The sequence below is a fragment of the Trachypithecus francoisi genome, unplaced genomic scaffold (assembly GCF_009764315.1).
Source record: "Trachypithecus francoisi isolate TF-2019V2 unplaced genomic scaffold, Tfra_2.0 Lachesis_group9, whole genome shotgun sequence".
NCBI lineage: Eukaryota > Metazoa > Chordata > Mammalia > Primates > Cercopithecidae > Trachypithecus > Trachypithecus francoisi.
Window position 1 is genome coordinate 40,036,071 of NW_022681474.1, and position 27,801 is coordinate 40,063,871.

General features: G+C 42.2%; 1 protein-coding gene across 5 annotated transcripts in view; it reads left to right on the forward strand.

The window, feature by feature from the left end:
* The window catches only part of LRMDA (leucine rich melanocyte differentiation associated), a 1,134,568-nt gene that overhangs the window by 319,561 nt on the left and 787,206 nt on the right, over positions 1-27,801 (forward strand). The gene's annotated exons all lie outside the window — the stretch shown is intronic.

Here is a 27,801-nt window from a genome sequence, read left to right on the forward strand (position 1 = left end):
GATAGGAAACCAGTGAAGCCCATGATGAGTTTTAAGTAACTGGATGATGGAATCTGATTTGTGTTTTTCACAGCCACGCTGGCAGCAGGTTAGAAATTAGGCATGCAAGAATGGAAGTGGGGTGGTCCAGTTAGCAAAGTCATTGTGGTGGTCCATGGGATAGATGTGGTGCTGTGAACTAGATGGAAAGAAGTGAAGAGATTCAGGCTGTGTTTTAAGATAGCTCAGCATTTGCTGGTGGATTGACCGTGGGAATGAAGGAGAGGACTCAAAGATGTGTCCTAGAATGATGAGTTACAGCTATGGGAAGGCAAGGTTCCTTTTGCCCTTGATGACATCCTTATGCTGTCATTGTGCCTGGATTTTGTTCTTCTGTATATGCCCATTACTGCTTCCAGCCAGCCCCGCCCAGGGAAGAAAAATCCTCCCATGCCTTTGTTTAGCCTGAAGGCTCTCCAGTTCTTCCTTTATCTGACCTGCATTCCTCATGCTATGCTTAGGCCTAGGTTATACCCTGTGAGGAGGTGGTTTTATAGGGGTCTTATGGGCAGGGCAGATGGTGCTATTAGTTCATGCTTCTGTTATGGGAATTGATGGCTTGTAGCCAGGATGCCATGTTGATATTTATGACTGGTTTCTATGAAGAGTTCATGTTCCCAAAAAACGTATTGTATTCTGTTTTCTGAGAAAAAGTTGAAGACAGGCTGAGCACTGGATATTTTTTCTCTTTTCATTTTCCCAGAATATAATACAACTTGCATTACAATAAATTCAGTCAGTTCAAATGTTTTTCATCTGAAAAATTGAATACATTCTTTTTTTCACCTAACTGCAAGGGTGAACTTTTATATTTTTATGGGCTTTGTTGTTTTTACTTGTCACAGTTGCTGGTATTAGTTCACTAGTAAGTAATGACTTTTCTGTATTGAGAAAGACAGATGACTTATTAGATGTCAGAGGCCATCTGAAACATTTTCAGCTCAGCATTTTTAATAGCTGTTCTTTCTTTGATTTGTTTTTTCTTCTTTCTCCCCTTTTCCCTGTTTCCTTCATCCAGCTAGCGTGAATTTTTTCTCTCTCTCTCCACTCTTTCTCTCTTGGTCACCGCCTGTCTGTGTATCTTCTGAGTGTTCTTACTGCAGCCTCAATCCATCCAGGGTCCATAGGAGCCATAGATTGTTGCTGGATAACTTTTCCCGCAATTTTATTCTATGGATTTTCTATGGAAAACATTCTTGTGTATCTATGGGTATGAATCTAATTTTTTAAGGATTAAATAAATAGTGGATGGTGTGCTGGAAAGCTTTTGTTCTTGACCTCATGGACAAGTTTTTTTTTTTTTTTTTTTTTTTTTAACTTTTGGCTGCTTTCTACTTTGGGGTTCTTAGGACAACATAAAAATAACTTCTTCTCCTTCCCTTCATCTACTGTCAGCACAGATGCAGTCTTTCACTTTACTGTGTTCTTTGTACATCATTTTATTATGCTCACAGTCTCAGACAAAGTCTTAGTTAAATGAAACAGTGAAACACCACTAATGTAGGTATGGTCAGCTTATGTAGTACAAATGGGCTTCATTTGGGACACTATCTTATTGCCATGTCATTGTGCCTAGCACATAGTAGGTGTTCGGCAAATATTTCTTAGATGAATGAATGTCTACCTAGATGATGATTAGGAGCTCCATTAGATGGGATCGGGGGGAAGTTTTTGAATAGTAAAAAAGACAGACATTATTCTAACGGCAACATGCATTCTAATGAGGAAAGAGACAAATGTATAAAGAAGACAAGTATCAGATGGTGACGAGTGCTATCACAAGAGTTAAGGTAAGGTGATCTGCTGTGCTATGACTTGGGAATCAGGGAAGGCTCTGAGAAGATAATGTTTAAGCTGAGATCTGAGTGACAAGAAGGAGCCAGTCAACAGAAGATCAAAGAGCAGCAAGATTCAGGCCAAGAAAGCAAGCAATGCAAAGGTCTTAGGCTGACGCAACCTTGGTATGTACATGTACAACATCGTGGCAGCAGCAGTAAAAGCTAGCCAGGCTGTGCTGTGGGGGACAGGCAGCTGTGGTGTGCAATGGGGTCAGAGACGTGCCTGGGGCCAGACCAGCTGGGACCTTATGCTACAAATAAAATCCATACTCCTCCACTTGCTTTGCAGTGGGAAGCTTTGGAGGGTTTTAAGTGGGACCATGGCTTACATTTTTAATGTATTGGTATGGCTGGCATGTGGAGAATGGATTGTAGGGGAGCAAGAGTAGAAACTGTGGTGATAATGTACTAGATGTTTCTTTGCTTCTCAGTGGAATATTTTTCTTTGAAGTTTACCAGACCTTTTTAGTTAGGGAGACTGTAGCTTGTCTCTGTTTACTGATTCTTGTGCTGGGGCAGAGACTTCTGTTTGCTTACCATATCCATTCTCTTCAACGTTTCATTGACAAAACCCTTGCTTTTTAGTTGGGATAGTGCCACCCTTGCAACTCTTTCCTGGCAACCAGGAGCTAGGTGTAGCCATGTGGCTAAGTCAAAGTACTGCATAGGACTTCCAGAAAGTCTTCTTAAAAGAGAGTGGGTGTTCCTTTCTTCTTTGATTCCTCCCAGTCTGCTGCCTGGAATTGGTTGTGACGGCTGGAATGCCAGCATTCATATTGGGTCATGAGGACTAGGACTACATGTTAGGAGTGGTGGTGTATAGAGTTAGAAGGAACCTGATGACTTCCTGGAGATCCCCAATATCAGCCTTGGCCTGCCTGCCTTTAGACTTCTTTTATGTACCAGAGAAATAAACTGACTTACTTCGACCGTTGATTATTGTTTAGTTTTTGTTCTGTGTAGCTGAACATAATCCTAACTGATACAGGTGCTCACTTTTTGAGAGCCTTAATGAACAATAATAGTGATGAGGATAGAATTATTGGGTGCTTCCTATGTGCCCATCTCTCCCCTAAGCCCTTTGCCTACATGTTTTCTCTTAATCTGTACAACAGTCATGTGGGCTGGTATCACATGTGGGGCTCCAAGGCACAGAAATGTTCAGTAATTTGCCCAAGGTGGCATAGCTAGTAAATTGGAGGACCTGGATTCCAACTTTGGTTCAAATGATTCTAAAGACTCTTTTCTTCATCACTTTGTTGAATTGCCACATTCCTGATGATGACTCTGGAATCACTTTCTCAATCATTTAGGGACTGAGGCTAGAGGGATGATTCAGGAGGCAGATTTGTGTCATGTATTAGTCTTGAACTATAGTGCATTGTGACTTAAACTATATTAACGGGGCTCCAAATTTTAACTATTGATGGCTTTCAATAGGAATTCACATTTCTGTCTTCCTGGGGCCCACAAATCACTAAATTCTCACCTATGGTGAAGACAGCCACAACGGGGAATTGGTTTCAAAGACAGAAAGCAGAAACCAAATTTCCAGGGCTTAGCACAATAGAAGTTTATTTCTCACCTAAAATCCATCTCCTTTATCCTTCTGCTACCCTCCCAACCTCCCTTCCCCATTCCCAGGGGCCTCAGGTTCTCTGTTGGGTGCTTTTCTCCCAGTCGGCATTCAGGGGAAGAGGGAGGATGCAGGAAGTTGTATGGGAGGTTTGATGGGCCAGGCTTGGAGATGGGATGCAGTGTGTCCCAAATGCCATTGGCTGGGACTCAGTCACAGGTCACACCTGCTGCAGGAGGCTAGAACGAGGAAGTGGGTTTTGGAAAGCGCGCAGTGATTCCTGTCACACGCGGTTGTTAGGGGCAGGGGCCCTGGCATTGGTCCACCCGTGTTTACATCCCAGCCTGACTGTTTGTCAGCTGTGTGACCTTGGACCTGTGTCTTAACCACTTTTCCCTCTTTTAAAAAAATGGGTGCAATGGGATCATAGTGGAACTGTTTTGAGGATTCACTGAGTTAAGATGGCACGTATGGTACTTAGAACAGTGCCTGAGACACAATAAGTGCTCAGTAATTGCCAGCTATTTTAAATTAAAGCAGACCATTTTACTCTGCTTTGTAAAGTTTGTAGGGCAGTTTTTGCAGACAATTTTCCTTTTTTTTGTTGTTGTTAAGATGGAGTCTCACTCTGTCACTCAGGCTGGAGTGCATGGTGCAATCTCAGTTCACTGCAACCTCTGCCTCCTGGGTTCAAGCAATTCTCCTGCCTCAGCCTCCCAAGTTGCTGGGATTACAGACTTATGTCACCATGCCTGGCTAAATTTTGTATTTTTAGTGCAGACAGGGTTTCACCATGTTGGCCAGGCTGGTCTCAAACTCCTGACCTCAAGTGATCCACCCGCCTCGGCCTCCGGAAGTGCTGGGATTAGAGGTGTGAGCCACCGTGCCTCGGCCTCCGGAGGTGCTGGGATGACAGGCGTGAGCCACCGCGCCTCGGCCTCCGGAAGTGCTGGGATGACAGGCGTGAGCCACCGTGCGCGGCCAGCAGGGAATTTTCTTATTGAGCCCTGGTGAGGCAGGTGAACCAGAAGAGGGACCTTCTGAAGCCAATGTCGTAATTGGAGGGAAAGGGTGTGAGGCGGGTGCCAGGAGTGCTGCTTGGGGGCTTGCTTCCCCACCTGGGTGTGCTCCCTCCCTCTCTGGAAGGGCCAGCTGGACTCCCTCCTGTTGCCAAATCTGTTTGAAAAGTCAGAAACTAAGTTCTCATGTCCAGTCTTCTGCCCACTGTGAGGAATGTTGCCCATGAAATTCCTTCCCTATGGGATCCTTTCTCCATCAAGATCTGGTCTGTTCTTGAAGACCCCACTCGGTGTCATGTCATCCCTCAGCCCCGGCTGGGACCCCGTCAGCATTGCTCAGTCCCCTCACTGTATTATCATGCTAGTAGAGTATTTCTACAGCCCGTCTCCTGTGGCAGTGAGGCAGATGCCAGGCTGGGTCCGCCAAATGGAGGTTTCCTAAGGGCAGGAGCTATGTTTGGTACTCCACACCCCTCGTATGTTTGTGGAGTTTAATTATTACTTTTATTATCTACAGCCATGTAGAGTTTTGTGAGTGTGGTCTTTGTAGTAAATCAGTGCTAGATAAATTGGCATGGAGTGTGGAATAAAAACAAGTGGATTCTTTTTTATTTACACTGTTTAATATTCGTGTGGGGATTTTTGCCTTCTTTCAGCTCAGCGGTTGTAAAATTCTGTTTTAATTTCTGCCATTATCATAAACAGCATCCTCTGGTTATTATCTGGGTAGAGGATGCTGCATATTAGGACTCTATTGAATTAAGATTAAACAAATTGCCAGAGGTGGGACATAGAGCCACTGGTGCTTTGCCAGTATTTTTCTTTTTTTTTTTTCATCAAGAAGTTCACTTGGTGATTTGAATGTGTACATTTATACCTATGGGTTTAGAGTCCCATATATGCACATCTATCTGTTCTTGGTAAACCACAGGAAAGCACTCACCTTTCTCTCTGAGTATTTGTGTGTACACACATCTATAAAAATGAAATTATCTGCAAAATCACTGAAGATAAAGGTTAGCAAATTCCGTACATGGATACAATCAGTGGTGCTGCACTATGTAGTTAAACAGGAAATGGAGTTTAGTTATTAAGCTTGCGTAGATTGCTTGATACAGTGAATATTTCTTGGAGTTCTATTATTTGTATTTTATTCTCAAATATTTTAAGAAGATAAGCTTCTAAATTCACTTTGGGGCTCCGTGTCATCAAATCTCATCACCAGTCACTTAGATCCCTAATTAACTTATACTCTATAGACCCATTTCTTTGCTTCTATTTCTCTCTGCTCTCTCTAATGGTACTGTGAGTTACACTGGAAGGAACAATAAGATTTAAGAGAAGAATTAATTTAGAAAGTTAGGAATAGAAGAGATAAGGGAAAATGAGAAAAAGCAGCTCAGTATTTTGTCTTGTAAATGGCTTTCTTCTCGTAGGCTAAGAAGCCCATTTATCCAAGGAGAGGAGGAGTGTTAATGAAATAGATCATGAACATAGCTATTACAGTAATGAATTTTAACACTCACTTTGTTATGTGATATTTTATTTATGAGCTCCTTGATCATTCAGATAAAGACAAGAAGTTTATGGCACTAGATTATGTCTTGTTTTCATAAACATATTCAGTAGTTTAATAAACATAATTTATTTTTTTCTCCTTAAAAATCAGCAAAATTTATGAGAGATTATCTTAGGGTTAATGAAGTCTAACATTAAGGAAATATTACCCTATAATATTGGAGCCTTCAGAGCTAGAGTTGTAATTGCTTAATGCTTTTTTCTACAGGCTATTTTTATAAAGTACATGCTTTGTACCATTAATCCAGTTTTTACAAGTTATACTCAGACCAATTCATTGGGAATTATGTATCCATGTTTATATTTTTCAGTCACTGCTTTCATTAAAAGATGTAGTAAACAGTTGAAAATTTAATGTAGAACAAGGGGGAAAAGACAATTATGTGTATTTGCTCATGGGAAAGTGCAGTGCATGTGTTATCACTGCTTTCTGTCTTTGAAACCAATTCCCCATTGTGGCTGTCTTCACCACAGGTGAGAATTTAGTGATTTGTGGGCCCCAGGAGGACAGAAATGTAAATTCCTATTGAAAGCCATCAATAGTTAAAATTTGGAGTCCCATTAATATAGTTCAAGTCAGAGTGCACTTAGGTAATGAAAAGCCCAGATGACAGGCTGGAGTTTACCCTTCCTAAGTCAGGTCTGCCAATTAGCCGGGTAATGGATGCCTGGACCCCCAAGATGGGATTGAGAGTGGCTGGAAAGGGCAGCTGGGGAAGCCCACTATGGATTTTGGTCGTGTGCATTTGACTGTGTCAGCTCATTCTTTTTTGAAATTGAATTTAATGTGTTGAAAAATACCCTCTTGATGAATTAATGAACTAAAAGAGGTATTGATATTTGAATAGTGGCAGAAGCAGGGCTTTCCATCACCACCACCACCCTCCCCTGCCCCTGTCCCCATATTTTATAACAGAAAGCTCAGCAAGGGCAAAGTTTAAAGGAATCTCTTCTGATTGTCTCACTTCTCACTGCAGGCAGGTTGGATAGGGAAGGATGAGGGCGGTGGATGAGGAACTCAGATCCATCAGTGAAATAACTAATCCTTTACTGACTTCTTTTCACCTCTTTTGGTATTTGCCTTAGGGTGCTTTTGACGTTCTTTGGCATCAGGGCATACACTTGCTTGTGTATGTGTTTGTGATGGAGAAAAATCAGGTAATGAGAGATCTGTGTGGACTTGAGTCACATTGTACACTGTGGTGAGGAGAGATGTCTCAGGAGTGTGCTGTCCTGCCCTCAACAAGAGAATGAGAATTTAATTTAATCCATTTTTGTATTATAAAAAATATTCATTGAGAATTCAATGAGAAATCTTATTGTTCTAGGCCTCAGGATCCAAAGATACCTAACAATTAAGGTTCTTGTTTGCATGGAACTCACCATAAAGTCAGAAATGTTCAAATAGTTTTAAAAAGTTGAAGATGGCCGCCTCAAAAAGTTAAACATAGAATTACCATGTGATCCAGCAGTTCTACTTCTGGGTCTATAACTAAAGTAATTGAAAGCAGGTCTGGAACAGATATTTATACACCCATGTTCATGGCAGCGTTCTTCACATTAGCCAAGAGATGAACAACTCATGTCTATCAACAGATAAGTGGATAAACAAAATATGGCCTATATTTACAATGTAATATTATCCAGCCTTAAAAAGGAATGAAATTCTGATACGTGTTACACCATGGATAAATCTTGAACACACTTACGCTAAGTGAAATAAACCAGTCACAGAAAGACAAATACTATCTGATTCCACTTATATGAGTTACCTGGAAGAGGCAAATTCATAGAAACAGAGAGAAGCACAGAGGTTATCAGGGGCTGGGGGATAGGGAAATGGGGAGTTATAGTTTAATGGATACAGAGTTTCTGTTTGGGATGATGAAAAAGTTCTGGAAATGGATAATAGTGATAGTTGTACAATACTGTGAATGTACTTAACGCTACTGAATCATGTGTGTAAAAATGCTTACAATGGTAAATGTTGTGGTTGTGTATGTTTTACCACAATAAAAAAGAAGGATATCTAAGAAGCAAGGAGAATGCAGTCTAAGAAAGATACAGATTAATTCCCTGAGATTTTGGCATACTTTTTTTTTGGAGACAAGGTCTGGCTCTGTCACCCAGGCTGGAATGCAGTGGTATCTTGGCTCACTGCAACCTCTGTATCCCGGGCTCAAGTGATCACCCCACCTCAGCCTCCTGAGTAACTGGGACTATAAGCGTGTGCCACCACACTTGGCTAATTTTTAAATATTTTTTGTAGAGATGAGGTTTTGCTATGTTGCCCAGGCTGGTCTAGGCTGGTCTTGAACTCCTAAGCTCAAATGATCTTCCCACCTCGGCCTCCCAAAGTGCTGGGATTACAGGCATGAGCCACCATGCCAGGCCTAGCATAACTTTTTGAAGGATCTCAAGGTTTTATCTCCCAAAGAGAGAGGCATTTGTGCAGGGCACAGTAACAAGCGGATTAGACATTGTTATTTTTTGACACTGGGTTGGGTTTCAGACCATGTTTTGTTTTTCCTGTAAATCAAACCTGTCCAACCCACAACCCATGGGTCACATGTGGCCCAGAATGGCTTTGAATGCGGCCCAACACACATTTGTAAACTTTGTGAAAACATTATGAGTTTTTTCTGTGATCTTTTTTTTTCTTAGCTCATCAGCTATGATTAGTGTTAGTGTATTTTATGTGTGACCCAAGACAATTCTTCTTCCAATGTGGCCTAGGGAAGCCAAAAGATTGGGCACCCCTGCTGTAACTGAAGATGTGCAGTGCCCAGGCACTTGAGCAGCGTGTTGACACAAGAAACCAGAGTCACATTCACCTTGTAAACTGCTATGGACTTTGGACAGATTGCCTGAGTTTAAATCTTGGTTCCCCCACTTGTGGCTATATATCCCTGGATGACGTAATTCACCTCTCTGAGCCACAGTTTCCTTATCTGTAAAATGGGGTTAATAAGAGTATTCACCTTATAGGATTGTTGGGGACATTAAGTGATACAATGCAGATAAAGTTTTTAGAATCCCTAGCCTCATAGTAAGCCCTCAATAAATGTTAGTTATTGTTATTTTATTGTTAATTATATGTGGTCTCAGCCATAATGAAGTTTATCAGAAACCTTAATGTAATCTGTCCACCTACTTTCTACCACTCTCTGCCAGTGGGGCACCATTTTATGAACAAGTGCTAGTTTGACCACAGGAAAGGAAGCTTTATTTCTTCCTACAAAGAAAGAAAGGGACTCCTTAGGGGACTTGAGACCTATTTTATTCTAACTGGTCACTGGGTCTGCATACATTGTCCCTTTTTTCATGTCTATCTTCAAATTTAGCCAGAATGCTCAGAGAACGGGGTGTCTTGGATAATTTCATTTTGTGACTAACTGATACCTACAAAACACCACTTTCAGTTCAAGTTTTATTTATGAAAAGTTTTTCTAAAAACCAGTAATGTCCTTTGTTTCTATAGGAAGTATAGTGAATAAGAAAATTTAATCTTTCCTTGACAATGAAAGATTTTGGAGTCATTTCAGAAAATCTGTTCTTGATGGCCAGAAATGTAAATGTAAGTAAAGATAGAACTGCCTGTATAATAAGCCCAGGACTACCCTGAGAAAGATTTTTAATAATGCCCTTAAAAAAAAAAAAAACCTGGTCTTTGCAACTTTCCCTTAAAATTAGAGTATGGGTGAGAAGTTATGATTGATGGTTTGGGTTCTTTGGATTTTCATTTTTTAAAGACTAAATTATAGGAATATCTCTCTCATCACAAGCCTTCAAGGAGTTATACACAGTAGACAAGTCACCTTGAAAAGAGTAACGGCTTTATTATCAGAATCAAGGATGATATTGAGCAAAACAGTTTACGACTTGAGTAAACAAGAGATGCAGTCTAGCTTTGTTCTAGTTTCGAAGTCTTCCTTATTTCTCCCTGAAATGAGTTCTAGCTATTTCAAATCAGGACAAACTTTTTTTTTTTTTTTTTTTTTTGCAGGTGTGGGGGAGGCAGGAAGGGGAGAGGTGTTCCTAAGCCTGGTTGGGAGGTAGTGTGTTGTATTGGATAGAGCCCTAGAGTTGGGAAACTTGGTTTCCAACCCTGTTTCCACCATTCTCAGGACTGACCTTGGATGGGTCAGGGGCTGTCTTTGAACCTCAGCTCTCTCTAGCTGAATGATGCAGGGGCACAAACTGATGCTTTCCAAGGTGCCTTCTGTTTGAACATTTAGACTGGGAGTTCCATCAAGGTATCAAGTGTGCTGTCTTTGTTTACTCTTCCATCATAATCAGGATAGACTTCAGGAACAGCTTGTCAGTGTATCTGGTCACATGGAGACCCAGCTGAGGGTGGGACTGATAGAGAAGCCCAGATTCATTTCATGCTTGCTTTCCCTACCTGTCTTAGCCTCTCCCTTTCTAGCTCTGTCTTTCTCCTGCCTGCCCACTCCTTCCTGCTCCAGGCTTCTCCCCAGCTCATCTAGATTATTGATTGGAAGTCACCAAATAGTTTCTGTAACCATGTCATCAATGGCTGCCAAGACTCTTGTCATTATTCCAGCCACACAGACTGACTGGGGGAAAATGGTATTTTCCAGCTCAGGTGCAAAGCATTCTAAACTGTGGTTGAGCTGGGGTTTTTCACTTAAACTCCCTCTGGAAAGTCTTTGTGCAAAAACAGCCTATTCCCAGCAAGTGAGTGAGTTCACAGAGCCCCCAGTTTAGATTCTCGTAATTTTCCATATTTCTTTAGCTTGCCCTGGTTACCCTCCTACCTAGTGCATGGTAGAGAGGAAGTACACAAAGGAATTGTGCAAAGTTTGGAAGCAACTGGCAGGTGGGTTTGCATTTTTTCCAGGTTAATTCACTTGATGAAAAGCTGCTGTGGGTGATGTGTCATATATCAAAGGCAGGGCATCAGTAATCTTTGCTCAAGGGCACAGCTAACAGACAGATAGACGGGAGAATGAGATGGAAAAAAGCAACTCATCCTTTTCTGCTAACACCACGAAGGAGATAAAGGAAGATTTATGAGTCATCTCGGACCACATACCAGCAAGCAGCAAACCATATTTTTCACATGTTCCCAAAATTGGTGGTAGAAAGCAATCTGGTTGTTACTGTGTCCATCCAGTCTTTTAGGAAACAATGGGATCCTTGAAGGATCTGGCTGTGGAGTCAGCTCTTTGCCCTCCCTGCAAGAGACACGTGTGTGTGTGTGTGTGTGTGTGTGCACGTGTGCGCACGCACATGCGCACACAAGCATGTGTGTTCAAAGCATCTCTGCCCTCTTCAAGCACATGATCTCTAGTTTAATAATGTGACCTCTGTAAAATAAAGAAAAAAATATGTAAGTGGAAACTGATATGACTATTGGGCCCCAGGCACTTAGATGGTGACTTGGTGAAGACTTTTTCAGTTGTCACTCATCTACTTAGTTTTACTTTTGTAATAACCAGCTTCATTTATTTCCTGCTTTGGGGTATAAGGAAGAGGAAGAGGAGGAAACTCTTTGTTAGGTGTCCTTTTTTTTTTTCTTTTCCTGCCTCTGAGATGAGCTAACCCCTGTCAGATACAAACGAAGACTTGCAGCCCAGGTTAATTTGAATGGGCTGTTTTGTGTGGAGTTAACTGAGGACACTAGTTATTGAGTGTGCTCAGGGTTTCTTTATTCAGGCAGCTCAGCAGCTGGCTCTAGAAGTGTTGTGTGGAACAACTGATGGAAGTGTGAAGAGATTTCTTAATATTTCTCTCCCCAGCCTTGAAAAAGGCACCTGGATTGCAGCTGGATCATGCCTGTGTTTGTGACTTTTTACTTCACATGGCAATTTAAAAAGTACTGTAAATTCCAAAAAATTGGTTTTGAATTTTTTCTAAGGCCTCTGTGGTATGCTCCATTTTTTTTTTTTTTTTTTGAGAGGCACACAATTAACATTCCGTGCAGAAGGGCATGATTGATTCTGCACAGTGGTGGCTATATGAGCAAACCTCATTTAGACAGCTGAGTGAAATATACAGGGCAGAGGAATTTATGGGACCCAGAGAAGCTCACGTGCAGAATGAAAAGGAGCCACCTTCGCCTCTTCCCCCACCCCGCCTCACTTCCCCACTCTTCACTTGCTCAGGATTTCTCCCCCTCCAGCCGCTGGGGTGCCCACTGTGTGTCATGATGCTGCTGAGCCTGACATCTCCCAGCAGAGAAGATTGAATGCCACTTAATCATGCAGCCCTCCTGTGGGAAGCATGTAGTATGCAATCAGATAGACAGGAGGAGCGCTCAGAATCCGTTATGTGAGGTTGAGATGGTGAGGAGGGCATGGAGAACGGTGGCTCTAGGTACTACACCCTATCCTAAAAAATGTCTGTTGCAAGGAGTGGCTTTTCCAAGTGCTTCAGGCTTCTTTACTGACCTTTGACTGGATAGATTATTTGGAGGGTTGGGTGTTCACCTTAGAGAATATAGGGCACTTTCTTGGAAATATCACCGATTTACTTTTACAAAGTAAGTTCAGTGTGGGAAATGATTTTATCTTATTCACCAAAGTGTCTGGCACAGAGTAGGTCCTCTATAAACAGGTGCTGCATTGAACTGACTTAACTCTCACTAGGATGTGGCTTTTCAGAGAGGCAGCATCTTTATCTGATGGGTTTGCTGGTCTGTTCCAGTGCTGTGGGCAGTGTTTGGTACATAATACATGCTTGAAAAGCATTAGTTGAAGGAGTGGAAGAATAAACCCCGAGAATGACATTTGGTAGACAGAGCTTCTCATTTCCCTCATGGCCTGTACATAGGAATGGCTTTCCACTGAGGTGGGCAATGAGCGGGATGTTTTTCTGCTTCTTTCTTCTGCACCCTTCCCTGGGGTTTTCATGCTGTTCTTTTTTTCTTTTTCTTTATTTCTTTTTTTAGAATTGCTAAAATACTGATTTATTTCCTGCTTTATTTTTAAAAATTTTTTAATTTTACTTTAAGTTCTGGGATACATGTGCTGAACGTGCAGGTTTGTTGCATAGGTACACATGTGTCATGGTGGTTTGCTGCACCCGTCAACCCATCATCTAGATTTTAAGCCCCGCATGCATTAGATATTTGTCCTAATGCTCTCCCTCCCCTTTCCCCCCACTCCAAGATAGCCCTAGTATGTGATGTTCCCCTCCCTGTGTCCACGTGTTCTCCTTGTTCAACTCCCCCTTATGAATAAGAACATGCAGTGTTTGGTTTTCTGTTCCTGTGTTAGTTTGCTGAGGATGATGGTTTCCAGCTTCATCCTCGTCCCTGCAAAGGACATGAATTCATTCTTTTTTATGGCTGCATAATATTCCATGGTGTATATGTGCCATGTTTTCTTTATCCAGTCTATTATTGATGGGCATTTGGGTTGGTTTCAAGTCTTTGGTATTAAGTAGTGCTGCAATACACATACATGTGCATGTGTCTTTATAGTAGAATGATGTATAATCCTTTGGGTATATACCCAGTAATGGGATTGCTGGGTCAAATGGTATTTCTGATTCTAGATCCTTGAGGAATCTCCACACTGTCTTCCACAATGGTAGAACTAATTTACACTCCTACCAACAGTGTAAAAACATTCCTGTTTCTCCACTTCCTCACCAGCATCTGTTGTTTCCTGACTTTTTAATGATCACTATTCTAACTAGCATGAGATAGTATCTCATTGTGGTTTTGATTTGCATTTCTTTAATGATCAGTGATGATGAGCTTTTTTTCTTATGTTTGTTGGCCGCATAAGTTTTCTTTTTTTTTTTTTTTTTTTTTTTTTTTTTGAGATGGAGTCTCGCTCTGTCGCCCGGGCTGGAGTGCAGTGGCCGGTTCTCAGCTCACTGCAAGCTCCGCCTCCCGGGTTTATGCCATTCTCCTGCCTCAGCCTCCGAGTAGCTGGGACTACAGGCGCCCGCCACCTCGCCCGGCTAGTTTTTTTTGTACTTTTTAGTAGAGACAGGGTTTCACCGTGTTAGCCAGGATGGTCTCGATCTCCTGACCTCGTGATCCGCCCGTCTCGGCCTCCCAAAGTGCTGGGATTACAGGCTTGAGCCACCGCGCCCGGCCATAAGTTTTCTAATGCCTTGCTCCTACTGCCTCTTGATTCCCAGCTACCTGCTAATGCATCCTTGGAAGCTAACCTTTCTGATTTTTTTTCCCTTGAATGAAATTCATGTCCATTTAATGACAGTGCTGTCGGGAAGTCTGTCATTCATTCATCTGCTAATGTAAATTATGCCAGAAAGCTTAACATGATTACTACTTCAAGGGATAATGTGAAATTTTAAAAAGTTATTTGATTAGAGTCTTCTGATACATATGCACTTTGTGTCTTTAGTACTGATGGTAGACTAAAAAATGCCCCCTGAAAAGAGGTCAGGTCCTAACCCCTGGAACCAGTAAGTGTTACCTAACCTGGCAATGTATTTGCAAATGTGATTAAGTTAAGGATCTTGGGCTGGAAAGATTCTCTTGGAAGGTCCTAAATGTAATCACATAGATGCCATTCTGAGAGAAGCAGAGGGCCATTTGACCCAGATACAGCAAAGAAAGTGAAGTGAAGATAGATCAGATGTGAAGGGGCTGGCCTTGGCGACTGTAGTGATGCAGCCACAAGCCAAGGAATGCTGCAGGCAACAGGAGCTGGAAAGGGCAAGGGTCAGATTTTCCCCTACACCCTCTGGAGAGAATATATTCCAGTGGCACTGATTTCAGACTTCCGGCCTCCAGGACTGTGGGGACATGAATTTTTGTTGTTTTAAGCCACCAATTTTGTGCCCATTTGTTGTAACAGCCATGGGAATCCAATTTGGCACCTAATTGTCCTGGCACTGGCATCGCAGCACCCCCAGAAGTTGGACCGGCATTATTCTTGGGCAGCCCATTCTCCTTCATTGATGGGCTTTATGGGAGAGACCTCTATAGGAGAGAAAAGGGACACATTATTGTACAAATGTCCTTAGTAATATCTTTGCTGTGAATTATCTATTTTATGCCCGTAAGAACCTTGTCCCTCAGATGGGTAATAATCACCCCATGTTTATGGGTAAGGGAACTCTTAGGTTATAACTTAGTTAAGGAAAGAAGGTCAGCTAGTGAATACTGTAGTTGGGATTTGAATGTAAGTATTTCAGATCCTAGTGTAGTATTTTATTCTTTTCACTGTAGTATTATATTTCATTTCAGCTCACATACCATTTTCCGAGTATCCAGGTAGCATCAGACACATTGGTATTTTTCTAGGTCTTGTTCCTTTTCTCCAAATGTGGTCTTTCAGTCCTGGCTTTTGTTATATTAATATACTTTGCTTAACCTGGAAAAGACTACTGTTACATCATGGCAGAGTACTTGACGCAGTAGCCAGGTGGCTCTTTGTGGTTCTTTGGTACAAAAAGCAACTGTGTTTTAGTACAATGGGATTGTATGTGAGTCTGTGTGTGTGTGAGAGAGAATTGGAACAAATATAATTGAGGTGCAAAGTAAAAATGCTTTCGGGTTGTTTTTGAATAACTAAATATAACTGGTCTCCTAGACATCTCCTGTTTCAGACATCTAGCCTTTCTTGAATTAGCCAGTGCCTGCAATTCAGACGTGAGATATCAGTGTTGAAAGAACACTTACTCCAAGGAGAAGTCAGACATAATGGGAGCTGGAACCCATCAGAGACAGGCAAAGTGTACATGTCCTATGAAGCCTGTGAGATTTGAGAGAGTGTTTTGATTTCAGAAATTGCAATCAGAGGGTTGCTTCAGCCTTCATGCTATCAGATTGGGTAAGTTTAACTCTGAGGACAGCTACCGGAGACACACAAAATCACCATCTTTGTATGTGCAGTCTTTGCCACTTCCAGCAAGTTATAAAATTATATAAAAGGAGCAGAGTATGATACTATTACTTGGATTGCTACAGGAAAAATCTTCCAAATCTGAGAATTATTACGAAGTGTGAAAATCTCTTAATTGCAACATGTTCTGCACTGCACAAAAAGACTATGTGGCTGAGAAAATTGGCAGTGTTCTGATGATCACATTTAACAGCTGGAATGCTCCTATTCAAACTACTTTTGTAGTAATAAGGCTAATAATTTTTTCGCAAACTGCTTTGATAGCCATAATTCTGTTTTAAGATGTCTTGTTCTGTATATGTGAATGCAAACATGCATACTTATTTTGGTCCGTCATTATTATAAGTATCGTGGGGGTGGTGGTAAAGGTGTGTTTATTTATTTTTATTTTTATTTTTGTATTTCATTGGTTTTCTCCCCTTATTTTTAAAATCTGTATCAAGTATCTGTTACCCTATATTTTAAAGTTTTTAATGTATCAAAATTTGGCTAAGCAACATTGTAATGTGTTTGCAATTGCTCATGCCAGGCATGGCATCCTCATTCCTGTTCTTGTCTTGTGTAGCCACTTGATCAAGAACTGGCCAATATGGTGAAACCCCATCTCTACTAAAAATACAAATATCAGCCGGGTGTGGTGGCACATGTCCGTAATCCCAGCTACTTAGGAAGGTGAGGCACGAGAATGGCTTGAACCGGCGAGGTGGAGGTTGCAGTGAGCCAAGATCGCACCACTGCACTCGAGCCTGGATGACAGAGCTAGACTCTGTCTCAAAAAAAATAAAAAATTATTTTAGGCTGAGTGCGGTGGTTCAAGCCGGTAATCCCAGCACTTTGGGAGGCTGAGGCAGGAGGATCGCTGAGGAAGGAGGATCCTGGGAGTTTGAGACCAGCCTGGGCAAGATGGCAAGACACCATCTTTACAAAAAATAAAAAAAATTAGCTGGGCATGGTGGTACACACATGTAGCCCCAGCTACTCTGAAGGCTGAGGCAGGAGGATCCCTTGTGCCTGGGAGTTTGAGATGGCACTGAGTTCTGATCTCACCACTGCACACCAGCCTGGATTTCTGAGTGAGACCCTGTCTCTTAAAAAAAAATTAATTTAAAAACTTTCAGTTGAAAAAGTTTCATGTATGGACCAACCATTACCAGATGGTTGCACAACAATATGAATATACTTAATACCACTGAACTGCATACTTAAAAATGGTTACTATGATAAATTTTATGTAATAAGTATTTCACCATAATTTTTAAAAAGTTGTATATGCACACAGTTAAAAATGCCAGTAGCATTAAATAGTCAGCCAAAAGTAAGTCTTCTTCCCCATAGCCATTCCTTTCCCAGAGGCCACCATCACTAACAGCTTCTTTTGTTGTCTTCTAGAAACTTTTTGTGAATATTCAAGCACAGAACCATATTTTGAAAGAATTGTGTAATTGGAAAATAAAAACAGATTGGCCTTGTGGAGGCCGAGGGTAGGGTGGGGCCAGAGAATAATGGATGGAAGAGAGATGGGTGGATGAAGTGAGACTGCTGGTGACCAAGTTCTAATTCAGAACATTTGTGGAAATTCTCCTTCCTCGAGTCTCATGCCATGCGATTTCATCAAGGAATAGGGAGCTGAATTGGGAACTTGTGGGAAACCAGGAGGAGAAAGCGAATTCTACGGAGTTGTCATTTACTGTAGTCCAGAGGGAGACAGCTGTGAGTAATGGGGTGAAGTTAAGCAGAGAGGAATTTAGGCTGGGAAAATCAGGACAAATTTCACAATGGGGCGAGTGTGTAGATGTGTCCGTGGGGAGGTAATAGACGCCTTGCCACTGGAGGGGCTGGAAATAAGACTTGACACAAAGCATGAGAAAATGGATGATAGGGAACTGTCCCTGGGGGTTGGTGCCATGACCTTAATCAGGCTCTTCCCTGCCTAGCTCTGGATTCACTGATTCAGTCTCAAATGATCCAAAGGAGAGAAACAATTGCTTGGAAAATGGCCATAGGGGATAATGGCTATTGACAGCAGATATTGGCTAACTCTACACAGGTTCACTCCCTCCCTTCTTCTCTCCTTCCCTCCATCCATGTATTTTTTTTTTTTTAATCTAATCATCCATTTAACCAAGAGTTCTTTAACACCTACTAAGTATATGTAGAGTATTGAGGGCACTTTACATAGGCTGGTAAGAAAAGTCATTGCAAGAGAGGACATTTATGCTGAGGTGTGTGAATCAGAATGGAAAGACCTGGGGAGAAACATTCCCCAGAGGGGCCACTGCCCATGCCAGTGCTACTAAGTGTGAAAAAGCCTGACGAGTTTGAGGACCAGAGGAGGTCAGTGTGGCTGGTGAGTGAGGGGGTGATGAGGCTATAAGAGCTTTAAGGTGAGGTTGAAGTCAGGAAGCAGGAGCCAGGTTGGTCAGGGCCTGGTGGGCTCTGCTTAGGAGTTGGAATTTTGCTCTGAGAGAGATGAGATTTGAGTATGGATCTCGGAGGGTCTTCTGTTTCTGCTTTGAGACTTTCTTTATACCTTCTAGTTCCTACTTTTTGAGAATCAGGTGTGGCTGTCAGAGAGAGGTGGGGGGTTTTGTGAAGAAGGGTGTGGTGCAGGACTTGAATCACCAGGTGTGGGAGAGGCAAGTTGGGCAAGGAGCTGAGACTGGGAGAGGGATTCAGCCCGTGTTGCAACTCTGTGGTTGCTTCAGGTGGTCAGGATTTTCAGGGGGAGGCCCATGGTAGGAAGGCAATTAGTACTGGAAAAGACCACCTAAAGCAAAGCGACTGATATGGAAAGCAGTATGTAATAGTAAATCTAGAAAAAAAGTTTGGAATTTAATCTTGCAAGCTGAAACCCAAAATGATATAAATAAATATTTGGTATCAAAAACATTTTTAGTTGTAGCTGCAGCTATGCTCTAATTCTTAGAAAAGCAATTCAACTGTTAATTTAATTTTTCTCCATAAGTGTTATGACAATTACACACTGGCACCATATATCTTTTACTTCATGTTTGCTTTTATTGTACAATCATTAAAGTTGTTTATTTTTGTAAAGTTAAGACTTTATCAATTTTATAAGAGCCTTTCTTAATCCTTCAGTATTTAAGTCAGTCTTATAAAATGTTGTTATTGACTTGATTTTTGCTTTTTCTGTTGGCCTAAGGGTGTAGGATCAATGGTTTTGGGTATAATTTGAGCATTTCTCTGTTACTTCAGTTGAGTTCGTGAAACCCCACATCTTTTGCAGAAGTTTCAGTTTCATTTTGCAGTTGCTTTGTGCCGGAGGCTTATGTAACGTTTGACCATCAGATGGGCCTAAACTGTTGATACAAGGATCAGGGATGAATGCTACTTGGAAGAGAAGTTTGAGTGGGAACCGGTCAATTTGCTAGTGAATAGTTATGATGACTTTATTTCCCTGTACAAATTCAAGACTGAAAGTGCTCAAATAGCAAATATTTGGGTAATGAGGTTCTTCCCTATTAAAATGTAAGTACCTAAAGTGTGTCTAGCTTTGGAAGGGCCCAAAAGGTACAAAATGTACTGGCTTTCAATATCCTGTCATTTATAGTTAGGTTTAGGTATATATGGTTCATTTGCAGGACGGAGCACATTTCATAGCCAGAGTGCCCCGCCCCTCAGGGCACTATTATTATTTTTTTGGGGGGTGGGGTTGGGGGGCAGATTAATCAGGGATGTATGGATTAGGCTGTTTTGCCCTGGGAAGCTTCTTGGAATTTGGGTGTACACCTTCTGAAAGTGAATGGATCTGAGTAAAATTTAAGAAAAATAGAAAAGAAAAAGGAAAGTTCTCCATCTTGTTAAAATAAATTTGTTCAGAAAAGTATCGTGAATGTCTATATTCGTTCCACTGCGACCTTGCCACTGTTAACATTTTAGGCAGAACATTGTTTGTTATGGGGGACTGTCCCATACGTTGAAGGATGTATAACAGCATCCCTGGCTTCTACTCACTAGGTACCAATAACACATCCTTTGTGACAATTAAAAATGTCTCCAGACATTGCCAAATGTCCCTCTGGGTCAAAGTCATCCCTGGTTGAGAACCACTGATCTCAGGCTAGCACAGAGAAGCTGCAGTGGGAAGATTGTAATATGTTAAATAGGTGAAGGGATTGACCACTCTCAGTTCCGACCAATTTGAGGTTCTTAAAGAAAGCACAGCTCTTGGAGCTGGGGAAGGAAATTTGTGACTCATAATGGTGAATCTAGGGGGCTCCTGTGTGGTTCCAGTGGAGCAGGTCTGGTGAGAGGGGACACTGGGAGCCCCAGAACTCTGAGCCCCTGGGGGACACCAATGAAGCTGGCTATGAGAAGCATTTGGGAAGAAGGAGACAGATGAATGATGAATGTTTTCCATGTCCTTGAGTTGTGGGTCACGTGAAGTCTAGGCCTGCGGCGAGGCCACTCACTCATTTCAGCTCACACTTCGCCCAGTGGGTAACATTTGTTCCAGTCTTTGGGTCATTGTTTACTTTGCCTCCCCTCTTGTCAGTTCCCTCTGGCCTTCTTTATATCTTTCTGAATATGAGTCAGTCTTCAAGATCCAGCTGAAATTCTAGCTCTTAATGGAGCTTCCTCAACTATCCTGGCCCATGATGAGTTCTTCCTGCTCTAATGCTCGCATTACTTACCAGAGCTTTTATTTGGGCATTTAATCAAGGGTAGTTGTGCTTCATTATATTCACATCGTGTGTGTTTCTCATGTCCTCATTGAGTCTGTAAGCTCCTTTAAGGCTTAGTCTGTATCATTCTTTTAATCCGCCATGATACACAGCATAGTATGAGTACATGGTGGGTATTCAGTACATTCTAAGCGAATCAGAGTAAATGGAAGTCAGTCTTTTTGCTCATCCTCTCAGTGTCATTTATGTCTTCCAGATCCTCTCCACACACTCCAGCCCTATTTCTTTAAATAGTTTAAGGAGACAGCACATTGTTTGACAGTTCTGCAAACATAAAAAATAATTTATCTCACACTTAATTTTTATCTGAAGACAAGTTTAATATTTTCAAGCATTATAATTTTTATTTTTAAGTTCTTACATCCTTTTTGTTTCTCTTAATGTCATTTTGGCTTCAAAGGGTATAATTTTGAAATTATGAGTACTGTTGGACTTGTTAGTATTTCTTCTTTGTGTATATAATGTTTCAAGAACTGTTGATGGCTAAATGTCATTTTTATACTTTTTGGATTCATAACAGTTCAGTTAAATTCAAAAACAATTAATAATATTATGTATCTTAGAAATAGCTGTCATGTATCTGGTAGATATGACATATTGTTAGATATTTTAAGTTAAAAGTTTTGTATGCAGGCCAAGTTGAGAACGATGAGGAGCAGACTGTTTTACAGACAAGCAGAAGGATGTAGTAGATTTATGACAAAGCATATTACCATAATGTAACCATGCTTGGAAAACTGTGTGGCTTCTCAACTGAAAAAATAAACCAGTGATCAGTATGCCTATCTGAAACACTTTTTTTTTTTTTTTTTTACTTTATTATATCTGGTTTCATTCTGAAAACAGCAAGACAACCCGACAAGTTAAAGAAGATATTACCACTAAATAACAATGTACCCAAGGCAGTTTTCCCAGATCCTTGAGGGCAGCTTGGACATATTGGCTCTTTGATTTTTAGAACTTAACCAGGGATGAAAGCTCTCCATAAAGGGTCATTGTTTCCAAAATGGAGCTTTCCAGGCTGGAAGGAAACAACGCTTTCAAGAATGACATCAGCGGTGGAGGTGTAGGGGAGGATCCCATGGCCTAGCCTCAGTCGGGAAGTGCTTTATCTACCTTCACTTAGCTATGTCCTAGACAATTGAAACCAAGTGGCCATCAACTTTTCCTTCATAGAAGTGGTTTGTTCTTCCACTGTGGATTTTGTGGGGCCTTACTGAGAGGGGCCTATCAAGAAGGTTAGGCCTGTCCACACAGGGATTCTCCATGTTATTTTTATAGGAAGAGGTCAGATTTAGCCTTTGCAATTCTTTTAGTCTGACTCAAACAAGCACTGGAGATTTTCCTCTTATAAATCTGTTTTTTTTTTTTTTTTTTTGATGGGGTCTTGCTATGTTGCCGAGGCTGGAGTGTAACAGCTATTCATAGGTGCAGTCACAGCATACTACAGCCTCAAACTCCTGAGCTCAAGGAATCCTCCTGCCTCAGCCTCTCCAGTAGCTGGGACTATAGGCATGCACAACTGTGCCCGGCTTCCTGTTATAAATAGGTTTTCAGCTTGTAAAGAAATGAGTGACAGCTTATTGCATTGATTCTAACAGTGTTATATCCTCAGGTATTGGAAAATTCCATCAGTGGTCAACATAATGAGTCATGATGTCCCATGTGGGGCCTTAACCACAGTCAGTATGATCCTGGTCCAGTGGTCCCCCCACCATGTGTGAGTCATATGTAATGATGATGTAAGCAGCTCTTGTGTGTGGGGAAACCTCCCACATCCCACTGAGGAGTCTCTGTTTGAGCTACTCCAAAGGGGTCTCTTGGTGGCTCCACAGAGCAGTCTTCTTGTTCCCACCTCAATTCTTATGGCATTGTCCAAGGTAGCAATGTTCCTGGCTGTCTTTGCACAGTCTTACTTTCAAGGAGCTCCAAAACCTCCAGAGATCTCCAGCATAGAGGTAGACCTGGAAACATGACAAATGCAGGCCTTGGGGATGCTGGCTTAAGATTCTGAGGCAGAAGAAAAGTGTGGAGAGCACACTCCTCTGTTTGCCTCAGACCTGGGGGCCAGGACACTGAGCCTCCTATGAATAGCCAGCTTGAGGAGTTTAGTTTGCAAACCATGAGGCTGCTATAATTTGCTTTAATATCTGCCTCTTTCCCTTTGCTATTGATGTTAATTAGCCTTACCCCAAACTCAAGGAAAAGCAGAGAAGAAGCTCTTTACAACTTCCTTTATTATTGATCAACTCAGAACCACATTCATTCAGTGCCGCTTAGATGCTGAATACTGAGGAAAGCATTGAGCATTGAGGACCAATGATGGAGAAAGCCTTTTACAACTGCTGCTGTTGCTGCTTTTTTCCTCAATAACTTGAGAATTTGGGTCCTGGAAGAACTCACAGAGATGATTCAGTCCAGTAGTTCGCAAGGTGCTAGAAATAATCTGGGGACATATTGGAGGAAGAAGGGCCCCTGATCCACTCTCAGAAACCACTAGGTTTTCCTGTTCTATTTATTGGACTTGATTTGGAAAAAGAGTTCTGCACGCCAACATAAGCTTGAAATGCAACCTTCTTATTTTACAAAGGGGGAAACTGAGTTTCATGGGCCAGAAGGAAAGTAAGATGGAAATTTGGGGATTATTTCCCATTCCATGTTTGGCTGTATCCCTGTAATATTTTCAATGCTATTTTGGGATTCATATTCATATCAGTTACCAGAGATTGTTTCCCCTGAGTAAATCAATTGGACACTATTAGCAAGGGAATTGCATGCTGTACATTTTTACCATGGCTTAGAGAGAAGTTCCTATCTCCTGTTTGCATATCTTTTATGAAAACAATTTAAACCGCACCTGTTTAAACCTTTCCACAGAAATGTCTGAAAGGTAAACAGTTGGTTTTGGAGCAGCTATAACGTGGCATTGTTTAACATGGCAGCTCACTGATGGTTGTCTTTAATTATGGCCGTGCTGTCAACCCCTGAAGTCCCCGCTCTTTGTTGTAGATCCGATATGACGTTTGAGGTTTTCAAAGCTGCAGAGATGAAAGAATCAACAGTCAAATATTGCTCATTCCGATATGCTTAAGGAGGGAGGAGGGCGCATTGCCCATGAGGGCTGCAGAGCCGGGGAGGGAAAGCTGGTGCCCTCTGCTTTTGATGGCAACCTTGAGTGGGGAGCCCGGTTTACTCTGTTTGTAAGGGAGCAGAGCCAAGGCTGGGGGAGACAGAAATGATTTATTCAGTGATGGTAAACAAGTGCAGGGTACAGGCTGCCGAGCTGTGCAGGGCTGGTGGGAAAGTTGGCTGTCTCTTGCCCCCAGCAGTTTGAACATGAAAGATGTGAAGCTCAAAGCAGACCCAACAAGTCTTTCTGGAACTTCCCCCCAGCCCCTTCCATTTCCTTTGTCTTCAGTCTGCCAGAGCTGTGTATCCCTGGGCCATCACATACCACTGCTATTCAGGGTGTTAATTGTGAGTTGGTCCCATCTCAGACCAAAGGTAGCCTTTTAGGGGCTGCTTCAGTTTGGCTCCTGTTATCGCTAGCATGGGTTGCCACTAGCTTTTTTCTCAGAGAGAGCTGTCCCATTGCATCTGTGCCTGGCAGAGCAGTCTCCTGCTCCTGCAACAAGCTGCTTTTGTTGGAGGGCTGTGTCTTCAGAATCTGTTTAGGTGTGTGAGCCATCTCTGCTGGGTACCCTCCTGACTGGGGACTTGCTTTTTCACTCCACTCCCACCTCCCACTTGAGAGGCATTGTGGTCTAGCGGTTAAGAGTGCTGGCCTTAGCCAGGCTGCTGGGATCTGAATTCTGGTCTTGCTACTCACTAGGTCTGTGATTTGGGGCAAGTTTCTCTGGGTTTGTTTCCTCCTTGTAAGATGATGGTAACAGTAGAACCCATGTTGTGGTTATGATGAAGCCTATGTGACTTAATATATAGGATAGTGTCCAGCATAAAGCAGGTGCTATAAATATATATTTATGTATTACACAGATAGTGCATAGTTACATATAATGCACATATATGCTATATGATGTATAATGTATAATTTATATATTCACACAATTATAAGAGTAAGTTTAGCTGGTCCAGTGGCAGGGGAAACAGTAAACACATTATAATCTGATTTATTTCTGAGGAGATCCACCCTAGCCCCAGAGTAGAGATGAATCTTCCCTCTTATCCATCTATTTCTTTCTTTCTTTCTTCCTTTTTTTGAGACAGGGTCTCACTCTGTCACCTAGGCTGGAGTGCAGTGGCGTGATCTCGGCTCACTGCAACCTCTGCCTCCTGGGATCTGGTGATTCTCCCACCTCAGTCTCCCGAGTAGGTGGGACTACAGGTGCACGCCACCATGCCTGGCTAATTTTGTATTTTTAGTAGAGATGGGGTTCCACCATGTTGGCCAAGGTGATCTTGAACTCCTGGCCTCAAGTGATCTGCCCACCTCATACTCCTAAAATGCTGGAATTACGGACAAGCGCAACCATGCCTGGCCTTGTCCATCTATTTCTTAAGTATTTCAACTTCTGCCACCTTCCCTCTGCTCTGTGAGTATTCCTAGCTAACTGATACTTTCCCGTTAATTGTGAACATCCATGTTATTGGAGGCCAGATCCTGTCTCAATCATGGAAACTTTTCATCCTCTGCTTTCTCTATAGTCAATCAATGAGGATGGGGGAGGCACCTGTGGTCAACTTGGCATGGTGCTGCCAGCTGTGGGGTTTATAGAAGTAGGATCAGACATAGCCCCTACCTTTAGAGAACTTTCAACCAAATTGGAAAATCAAAATGAACTCTAATGAAATATTTAAGAGCAACACTCACCTGATTAGTCAGATTACTCACTATCTTGTCACTATTTCCAAGGAATAGACTAGCAGCATCTAAAAGGATGAACTAGAGAAAAGGCAGAAGATGCTTTCTGCCTTGGAGATGGTTGAGACCAGTGCTGAAAGTCATGGTTTCACAAGAACTTAGCTATTACCTTGAGCCAGAAGGGAGGGGATCCAAGTAGGAATAAGTTGGGCTATCTGTAGGAATAAGGGAAGTTCACATTTATCTGGGAATGACTGTGATCAGAGCACCCAGCTAAATGTATGTCTAGTATCATTTCATCCTCCCAGCCAGCCTCTGGAATAGGTGGTATTAAGCTTTTTTTTTGTAAAGGTAGGAGAGCTAGGGTTCTGTGATAAATAATGTTTTAAAGTATCATAGCTATTAAGTTTGCAGAGCTGAGAAATTTTTACCCAAGTCAGCATGACTCTAAAATCTTGTGCGCTTTTCACTTCTGTAAGAAAGGGACACTAGCTACTGTTTTTCTCATTTCAGTTTTGGATGAATTCAGCTAGAAAACATTCATATTTGACCCCTCTTGCCCCTCTCTCCCACCCCAATAAAAGCAAGAAATAACTACCATTGGCCACCACATTCTCCTCTGGGACCAGTAGAGAAAACAGTGATATTATCAGCAAAAGCCTAATTACACTACCCAGGAAAAACAAGAAACCTCCCAAAGTCATGTCCAAGCCAAGCAAAGCTCTGGGAGAAATTCCTGGGACACTCAGCAAGAGCAACCTAAAAGGGCTTTTGAGCAGAAATTGAAGCCAAATAAAAACACTGCATGCTAGCCCTGGGCTCATAAACAGTATTGGAATTGCAGAGCTAGGGCATCATGCTTGGAGTGGTAGCCAAGCCAGGCTAGGCTCTGCTGTTGTAACAAATTAACCCTGAAATCTCAGTGGCTTAACACCACGAGGCTTCGTTTCTTGCTCATCTTATAGGCCTAGTGAGGGTTGGTGCTGAGGGAGCCTGGCTTCTTGTAGTCACTCAGGGATCTGGCTGGATGAAGGCTCTGGCATCTTGTGGCTGTACCATCTGCATCATGAGACCTCCAAGGTTGCATGGGAGGGGGAGTGAATTGAATAGTGAACCCCTACCCCCACAAATTTATGTCCACCTGGAACCTAAGAGTGTGACCTGATTTGGAAATAGATTCTTTGCAGATACAATTACTTAAGGATCTCAATATGAAATCATACTGGATTTAGAGTGGGCCCTAGATCCAAAAACGGGTGACTTTGTAAGACAAAGGATAAGGAGACCTAGACACAGAGACACCCAGAGGGAAGAATACCATGCAAAGACAGGAAGAGACTGGAGTGATGCTGTGGCAAGATGGTGAAGCAGGAGCCACCAGGAACTGGAAGAGGCAGGGAAAGATTCTCCCCTAGGGCCTTTGGAGGGGATGTGACCCTACTGACACTAGATTTTAGATTTCTTGTACCCATAAAAGTGAAATAATACATTTCTGTTGTTTTAAGTTATTGCGTTTATTGTCATGGTTATAGTAGCTAGTATGGGAGACCTGTATTGTGATGTTTTTAAGGCCAGGCCTGGGAGTTACTCACGTCACTTTTTTGCTATATTGACTAGAACTCAAACTAACTGTAAGGAAGAATGTCAGATGTTACCATCTGTGTGCCCAGGAGAAGGAGAGTGAAACAGGATTTGGTGAACACATGTTTACACTCATACTTTGCGTACAGTATCAAGATTAAGGGATAGAGACCTGGAACAGAGATCTCCCCGCTGATAGAGATGCTTTCAGGAGCCATCAGGGAGACCACAGGATCACTGCAGGTCAAAGAAGGACAGCACTAGGTGGAGGACATGGCTCTGAAGGTGAAAGTGAGCTATCCATAGTTGACATCAGAGTCCATAGAAATGCAAGAGCAGGGTCAAGCAAAAAAGCAGGAACCCACTCCAACAGACTGGGGATGACACGCAGGTTCTGAGGCCAAACAAGAAGGTGCAGGTACTAGGACCAGTGGGGTCTCATTGCCTCTCACTGGGCAGCTGCTCAGAGGTTGCTTGAAAGCAGGCAAGTCTCCCCAGCTCCCCTTCCTGGGAGTGTGTCAGGATAGTCTTGCTCATCTCTGTGTCTCCAGTTGCTAGCACAGAGTGGGTACCCAGCAAATGTTGTTGTGTCCAGTCTTTCGTCAGCGGTGTGTTTTAAACCACAGGCTATACGATAGCAATTTCAAGCTCAAACTTGCCATTACCTAAAGGAATAATTCTTAACTCTTTAGTATGATTGGAACTTCCCCCTTGTTCCTGCCAGAGCATGGTGATCTGTCTCGAGCCTCCATGTCTTTGCACCTGGCATCCTCTTTCTCCAAAGTGAC